We start from the raw sequence: 8,111 nt of genomic DNA on the forward strand, positions 1-8,111 counted from the left end.
AGATAGATAGATAGATAGATAGATAGATAGATAGATAGATAGATAGAATGATGAGAGACATACACATATGAAGGTGGCAGCATAGCATGGTGAATAGAGAGCTTGCCTCAAAGTCAGGAAGACATGGCATTAAGTAATGCCTGTGAAACATCCTGGCAGGGTCACCTTGGACAAGTCATCTATTCCCTCAGGGTTCTCAGGCTCCCAGATGATGAATTACAAACTGCATTGGTAGAGGTCATTTCCTAACCAGGAGTTCCCTACAATGAAATCTCTGGTCTGGACAAATACATAACAGTATCTATTCGCAGAATCAGAGAAAACTAATATAGTAATTATTCTTTTCATGTATGGGTTGGATTAGATGGTATCTGAGGTCCCTTTCAAGTCTCAAATTCTGTGATTCATTGATGGAATAATAGAACCTAAAGGAATGTTATTGGTAATCTAGTCCAAACCCTTTATTTGATAGATAGGACAATTGAGGGCCAACGAGGCTTTTTTTTTTATTTTTCTGTAAATATTCAGTTTGAACAAAATATATAACATTAACAAATTTTATACATGATAACTAATAACCCAATTTGGATTAATATCCATAGCTAGTAACATCACCTAACAAATTAATGAATCAGTGTTCTTCCACTTTTTTTTGTTTTTGTTTTTGTTTTCTTGATAGACAATGGGGTTAAGTGACTTGCCTAGGATCACATGTCTAGTAAGTGTCAAGTGTCTAAGGTCAAATTTGAACTCAGGTCCCAGGGCTGGTGCTCTATCCACTGCACCACCTAGCTGCCCCTGTTCTTCTATTGTTAATCATTTTTTTATTAGTTTAAGGAAGATCTTATATTTTGATTAGAGATGCCAGTACTAAAACTCTTGGATGAAACTGCATCAATACACAAAATGTATGTGATATTCAAGCATGTTGCTGTGAATTCAATCAGCTTCTTTTGCTCATGTTCATTGAAGACCTTTGTCAAGGAAGAGAACATTAAAATAAAAAACTGTAAATAGAACCTCCATTCATGAATTTGTTCGTTGTTTTCCCTGTTACTGACTGAGTAAATGTAGGCCTTTGTACTAGACTGCTAGGGGAAGTATGACAGTTGAAAAAAAAGATAGTATTTAGCATCTTCTGATTAAGTGAAAATCTGATAAGCATCAAGTTACTTTAGCAAAATAAATAATATTTGTGAAATAAATTAAATCTAGGTATAACTTAGAAATAACAGATTTTAAAAATTGAGTGATCATAAATCCCATGGTTCTGCTAAAATTAAATGATTTAAAGTCTCAAAAGTCAGAATATTCACCTCTTCACATCTATTTTTCTTATTTATTGAAGTGTCTTGCAATCCATTTCAGAAGTATGGAGAAATGGTTAGTTTTTGTTTTTGTTTTTGTTTTTCCCCTAGAAGGAGAATGAAATTGTTTACATGATGAATGCACAGTAAACAGAGGCATATAATTAGCTTTGTAGGGCTCCTGATATTTGGAGATCAACATAACCCACCAAGCAGAAAGATCTCCTCTCTTAACTTTGGGTCTTTCTTGCACCTATCTGGCAGAAATTTTTATTCCTCTCTACCACCCCTAAATCTGAGCTTTTATCCTAATATTTCTATAACTAAAGTGAAGTGGATGGATCAAAAAAGAGAAAGGTTAAGGAAGGAGTAGTGAGCAGCACACTTTTTTTTTCCATTTACTCACCTCAGAGTTCAACATGCAGAGTTCAAAAAATTGCTTTATATCACTTCTGGGGGCAAAGTCAAGATGGCAGAGTAAGGAAAGTGTTCAGCTAAACCTTTCCAATATTCCCTTCCAAACAACTTTAAAATAATGCCTCAAATAGAATTCTGGAGTGGCAGAGCCATCAAAAGGTCTGGGTGAGACATACTTCTAGGATAAGACAACTTAGAAGTTTGGAAAGAGAAATCTGCGACACCGGGGTGGAGGCTGGCCCAGAACCAATGTGGATGAAACACCAGCAGTGAAACTAAATGGTGGCAACAGAAGCAACAGCAGCTTTAGGAGCTCCAAAGACAGAGATGGTACAGGGACCTGGCAAGTGGTCAGAAAGAGACTACAGGGAACTCCTGTGCTAGCACTAGATGCAGGACTAGATGCTATTTGGCAGTTCTATTGCCTATACTCACTTCTGAGTCATAGTTCAAGGGTAAGAAGAAACTCTTTTGGTCAAGAGGGAGTGGAAGTCCTGAGGGGTAATATCACTTCCAGTCCCAAGGGATCAGGGACCCAGAAGAGCAATATTAATTACAATCCCAAGGAATAAGGAGCCCTTCTTGAGTCAGGACTAAGTGCAGACCAGGAGAACAGTGACCTTCTCCCCAGATCACACCACCTCAGAAAAACCAAAAACATCCAACCCTGGAACTAGTTCTGAAAACAGCAATGTGAAAAAAGTGTACATCAATAAAAGAGAGAGAAAGTAGATGAATGAATTGGGCATGCAATTAAAAAAAAAAACTTGAAAAAGAACAAATTGAAAATCCCCAATTAAACACCAAAATGGAAATCCTGAAAATCAAAGGAGAAATTAATAAAATTGAAAATAAGAAAACCAACTAATTAATAAAACTAGGAGGGAGGAAGTTTTATAAAAAAAATAAAACAGATAAACTATTAGTTAATTTGATTAAGAAAGAAAACCAAATTACTAGTATCAAAAGTGAAAAGGGTGAATGCACCACCAATGAAGATGAAATTAAAGCAATTATTAGGAGTTATTTTACTCAATTACATGCCAGTAAAACTGATAATCTAAGTGAATTGGATAAATATTTACAAAAATATAAATTGCCTAGATTAACAGAAGAGCAAAAGAATACTTAAATAACCCTATTTGAGAAAAAGAAATCAAACAAGCCATCAATGGGCTCCCTAAGAAAAAATCCCCAGGACCAGATGGATTTACAAGTGAATTCTACCAAATATTTAAGGAACAATTAATTCCAATACTATATAAACTATTTGAAAAAAAACTGGTAAAGGAGTACTACCAAATTCCTATCAGGACACAAATATGGTTTTGATACCTAAACTACAGAGAGCAAAAACAGAGAAAGAACATTATAGAATGATGTCCTTAATGAACATAAATATAAACATTTTAAATAAAATACTAGCAAAGAGATTATAGCACTACATCACCAAGATCATATACTATGACCAGGTGAGTTAGGAAAACTTTCAGCATAATTGATCATATTGATAACAAAAACAACAAAAATCATATGATTATATCAAGAGATGCAGAAAAAACCTTTGACAAAATACAACACCCATTCCTATTAAAAACAAAAACACTAGAAAGCTTAGGAAGCAACAAAGCCTTTCTTAAAATAAGTAACATCTATCTAAAACCAAGAGCAAGCATTATCTGTAATAGGAATAAACCTGAAGTCTTCCCAGTAAGATCAGGAGAGAAACAAGGATGTCCATTATCACCACTATTATTCCATACTTTACTAGAATTGCTAGCTATAACGGTAAGTGAAGAAAGAGAAATTGAAGGAATAAAAGTAGGCAATGAGGAAACAAAACTATCACTCTTTGTAAATGATATGATGGTATAGAGAATCAACTAAAAAACTAGTTGAAACAACTTCAGCCAAGTTGCAGGATATAAAACAAGCCTACATAAATCATCAGCATTTCTATATACTACCAAGAAAACCCAACAGCAGGAGAAAGAAAGAGAAATTCTATTTAAAATAATTATAGATAATATAAAATACTTGGAAGTCCATCTACCAAGACAAATCCAGGGATTATATGAACACAATTATAAAACACTTTTCACACAAATAAAGACAGATCTAAACAACTGGAGAAATAGTAATTGCTCATGGGTAGGTGGAGCCAATATAATAAAAATAACAATTCTCACTAAGTGAATTTATTTATTCAGTGCCATGCCAATCAAACTACCAAAGAACTATTTTATAGAGCTAGAAAAAAAATAGTAACAAAATTCATTTGGAATAACATCAAGAGAGACAATGGGAGGGGGGAGGGCTAGTTAAGGGAGTAGCCTAGTAGTTCCAGATTTCAAACTATATTACAAAGCAATAATCATCAAAATAATCTCGTACTGGCTGAGAAATAGAGTAGTGGATCAGTGGAATAGATTAGGTACACAATACACAGTAAATGACCATAGTAATCTAATGTTTGATAAACCCAAAGATCCACACTTTCAGGGGAAGAACTCACCTTTTGACAAAAATTGCTGGGAAAACTGAAAATCATTTTGGCAGAAAATAGGCATTGACCAACATCTCACACCATATACCAAAATAAAGTCAAAATAGATAAATTATTTGAACATAAAGGATAATATCATAAATAAATTAGGGGAGCATGGGAAAATGTACCTGTCAAATCTATGGATAAGGGAAGAGTTTATGACCAAACAAGAGATAGAGATGATTAAGAGAAGTAAAATAAATCATTTTAGTTACATGAAATTAAAAAAAAAAACTTGCACAAATAAAACTGATGCAGCCAAAATTAGAAGGAAAACAGGAAGGGGGGGGGGGGGGTGGGGAATTACAGGAAGTTTCTCTGATAAAGGCCTCATTTCTCACATATATAGGGACCTGGGCTAAATTTATAAAACTAAAAGTAATTCATTGATAAATGGTCAAAGAATATGAATAGGAAGTTTTCAGACGAAATCAAAGCTATCAATAGTAATATGAAAAAAATGCTCTAAATCACTACTGATTAAAGAAATGCAAATTAAAACAACTCTGAGCTAGCACCTCACACCTTCAGATTGGTTAACATGACAAGAAAGTAAAATGGCAAATGCCGGAGGGATTGTGGGAAGATTGGGACACTATTTTACCACTACTAAAGTTGTGAACTAGTTCAACTATTCTGGAGAACAATTTGGAACTATACCCAAAGAGCTATAAAATAGTATATTTGCTTTGACTCATCAATACTACTATTAGTCTGTATCCCAAAGAGATCAAAAGAAAAGGAAAAGGATTTGTTTATACAAAAATATTTATAGCAGCTCCTTTTGTGGTGGCAAAGAATTAGAAATTAAGAGGATGCTCATCAATTGGGGAAAGGCTGAACAAATTGTGGTATATGATTGTGATGGAATCCCATGGTGCTATAAGAAATGATGAGCAAGATGGTTTCAGAAAAACCTGGGAAAATTTATATGAACTCATGCAAAGTGAAGTGAACAGAACCAGAAGAACATTGTATACAGTAACAGTAATAGTGTGAGGATGATCAACCATAAAAGACTTAGCTACTCTGATCAAGACACTGATCTAAGACAATTCCAAAGGATTCATGATGAAAGATACTATCCATCTTCAGAGAGAGAACTGCTGAACCCTGAACATAGAGTGAAGCATGCTGTTTTCCCTTTCTTTATTTTTATTGTTATATCTTGTTTGCGTTTTGTTAAGCAACATAGTTACATATGTTTGCATGACTTCATATGTATAATCAATATCAAATTGTTTGCCTTCTCAAATAGATGGGTGAGGCAGGAAGGAGGAAGAGAATTTGGAACTCAAAATTTTAAAAATGTGTTAAAAATATGTATATGTAATTGGGGAATATTTAATTAAACAAAATAATTTTTTTTTAAATTTCCTTATCCCCATACAGCCCCTCTCCAGGAAAAGACAGTGCCTCAAACTACCTCCACTCTCACCTGGCCACCAGAAATCTTGTCTGAAGGACTCAGAAAAGAGCAATGTCAGAGGGACTGCCAAGGAAAGAATTTTCTTAGCTGCCATCACCTTCCCACCAAAGGAGATATGAGAGGGGACACACTTGATGAGAGTTACTATACAGCTGGACAGAACCATTGTTTTATCCTATACCTCCCACTCTCAGAAGGGCCAAGAGAAAATGTCGAAGACTTCTGGCTACTTTGTTCCACCCAAAGGATCCTGAAGCAAGGAAAGGCAAAGCAATGTAAACATGGTCTCCCCTCTCTATGGGCTGAAGCTGTGAGTAGGCAAGCACCAGACTGATGGGTAGTGAAAGGAAACCTCTAGCAGCTGAACAGTTGGCAGAACAAATATGGCTCATATTAATGCTATTCAGCAAACTGATTATTTGACCCAACCCACCCTCTCCTAGTGTCAGCCTTAACTGTACATCTAAGTTACATCTTTGGCATTGCTTAAGCATAGCATCATCAAATCAGATTTTAAAACTGGCATTTAAAATAAAAATACAAAAACAGATCAACAGCAAGCCTTTATTACAACCTCCCTCCCCTTTCCCCAAATCTAATTCTGCTTCTTAGGTTCTAAAGGGATTTTTTTGTATTTTTCTCTTCTCAACTATAAGTAGGACCTCATCTGTTTATTTTCCTTTTTATCAACTAATAGCTATCCTAATTAGCCAACTGTATTTATTAGGGAAATAAAGACTAGGGCTAACCCAACTGATCAATTTGATTTAGGGAATATAGTCACTATCCACTTATAAAAAAAAAGATTCCAAATTTTAAAAAAAGCTCCCTAACAACCAAAGCTTCTCCCAAAATGGCATCAATTGCATTAGGAGACGGTGAGGTCCTGATCTTTAGAAGTCCTCAAGTGGAAGATAGATGACCACTTTTCAGGGATACTGTAAAAGGGATTCCTATTCAAGTACAGTTTGTTTTAGATTTTCTCTAAGGTTCCTTCCAATTCTGAAATTCTGTGAACAAGTAGCAAGAAGTTCTTATTCTTCTGTGGCAATCTTAGGATACAGAGGTCCTTGCAGCTTTACTAGAATAGAATGACTTGGACCCTTTTATGCTTCTGGATGTTGCCAAGGTTTTTCTATTCATTAATTCAACAAATATTTATTGAGAACCTACTATGTACAAGGCTCTTCAAACATGAAATGTTTCTATATGAGAGTATTGAACCTGCCTAAACAAATAAATCAGCAGCTTAAAGGGATCTTTACCAAGCTTCTTACCATATAGATTAATAGCATCTGCTAGTATTATACTAATTTCTAGCACAGCCCACACATTGGTCAGTTTAGGGAATCCATTCCAAACATCAAAATTACCTAGGCAATATGCCCTGCAACACCTTAAACTCATATAATCTAGGAATCTCAGAGTTGGAAGGGACCTCAGAGAGCATCTAGTCCAATTTGTATGGAATCCCTTTCAACATTCTCAGAAAATAATCATACAGCCTCCACTTGAAAACCTCAGTTACAGGGAACTCACTCTAATAGCCTATTCCACTTGTGGAGAGCTCTGATTAGCAAGAAATGTTTCTTTGTATCGAGCCTAAATCTGACTCTCTGTAATTTTCTTCTATTGCTCCTAGTTCTTGTTTCCTAGGATCAACAAGAACCAATCTGATCCCTCTTCCATGTGATAGTCTTTCAAATGTTTGAAGTCAACTACCATGGTTCACCTACTCTCTTCCCCAGCTTCTTTAGCCAGTTGTTATGTGGCATGGTTTCAATTCTTCTTATCATCTTGGTCACCCTCCTCTGGAAATGGTCCTTCTTGTCAATGTCCTTCCTTTGATCTTGTGACCAACTAGGCCACGAAAATACACATGTATATAGTACTTTATGCTTTGGAAAATGCTCTTCTGAAGACAAATCCATAAGGTAGGCAACACAAGTGTTATTATCTTCATCTTGCTGGTTCTGAGAAATGGAACTACTTGCTCAAGATCACCAGCGAGTGAGTGACAAGAGTGGCATTTGAGACAAGGGCTCATAATTCCAAAATCAGCACTTTACCCAACTATACCATGCTTCTTCTTTACCACCCATTCCCTGGTGGAGCTCAAAACTTACGAATCCTATTCTACTAACTCCACAAACTGATTTCCCATATCATAATATCATTCTGCTTTCAGGAAATTGATTGAGTTTTCACAACTGAAATTTACATCAGGGCAGCAGACAGCATAGTCATCTGTTCACAGCAAGACTGTCCCAATAATTCCTCCACTATGTAATTTCAGTTAAAGCTGCTAACTATAGTCTATAATTAAGTTAACAGTCAAGACCTGGCTGCATCTCTCTCTCTCTCTCTCTCTCTCTCTCTCTCTCTCTCTCTCTCTCTCTCTCTCTATAAT

The sequence above is a fragment of the Vombatus ursinus genome, unplaced genomic scaffold (genome assembly GCF_900497805.2).
Source record: "Vombatus ursinus unplaced genomic scaffold, bare-nosed wombat genome assembly UNPS02009770.1, whole genome shotgun sequence".
NCBI lineage: Eukaryota > Metazoa > Chordata > Mammalia > Diprotodontia > Vombatidae > Vombatus > Vombatus ursinus.